The sequence below is a fragment of the Penaeus monodon genome, chromosome 29, assembly GCF_015228065.2.
Source record: "Penaeus monodon isolate SGIC_2016 chromosome 29, NSTDA_Pmon_1, whole genome shotgun sequence".
In the NCBI taxonomy this organism is placed as follows: domain Eukaryota; kingdom Metazoa; phylum Arthropoda; class Malacostraca; order Decapoda; family Penaeidae; genus Penaeus; species Penaeus monodon.
Genome location: NC_051414.1, coordinates 22,038,578 through 22,039,731, shown reverse-complemented (window position 1 = coordinate 22,039,731; position 1,154 = coordinate 22,038,578).

The following is a 1,154-nucleotide window of genomic DNA, read 5'->3' as shown; positions in this document are numbered from 1 at the left end:
CATTCCTGCAAATTCGAATGACTCTAAGTTCAAACGCAATCTAAGATCTATACAAAGTTGTATTTGAGGCCTACCACAGTAATATTTTCCCGTCATATAAAAAAAACGGGTTCACATGAATTTGAGACTAGTAAGTAGGCCTGGTATGACTGGGACCTAATTTGTTTGTTTACATGAGCATCTTGTTTGTTTGTATGGGAATGGTGGTTCTATGCCAATCTGAGAGGAAACGAAAAAATGAACAGGAAACGTGCTAGCGTGACGGGTCTGGCCTGAAGAACCTTCCAGATGCTGAGATAATTCCATCTCCAGAAGCATTGAGAAAGGGGAACTTTACGTCGAAAGCTGTATTTGTGTATTTTTGAAAGCTAATGAGATTGTGAGTTTTTTTCGGATGGAAATCACTGGGGACTCTTCTATTTAAAGATTATTGAAGATGTTATCTATTTCTTGTAGGCAGCTGAAATGTTGAGTAAAACTGTCCTGTTTTCAGCTTTAAACGTCCCTGTTATGACGTGCGCCGCTACTAACCAATAACGCTACATTCTCTAATATTAGTAGTACTAATAGCCAATTTTTTCTTGTATCATGTAAATAGACAGGGTGGCAGTCGTGGCACTGCGTTGTTTATTAGCCATCTACATACACTTTAGCTCCAGTTATGATACTACTGTAACACTTCTCAGAATGGTTGAAAAATTTCCATCTATAAAAAAAATAATATCAGAATGTATATATTACACTTTCTAGGCTGAAGATACCATCTCCCCGGACTTACTTGCTCCCATTTTTATAAAAGATGACTATAGGATTATCCCTTACATTTACTTGTTCATGTCTGTCCTTCAAAATTTCGATCTCCCATTCCGTTAGGTCTTTTTACCTTGTTGAATATGTAACAGTATGATTGCGTTTCACTTTGCTAGATAATGAATTAAAAATAAATAAACAACAGAATATACGTATTCGTTATTCTGACTCGACCGTCGCCATCTTGGGTTGGTTTCCCGATTCTTCCGACCCCCTTCCATCACAATTCTCAAGCTGTATCAGTATTTACTGGGGACCCTGACGAAATATCTAGGACAGCTACCTCTGGCTTGCCTCACCGTATATATACTTTACATAATTAGGATAGCGTAAAATCTAACAAT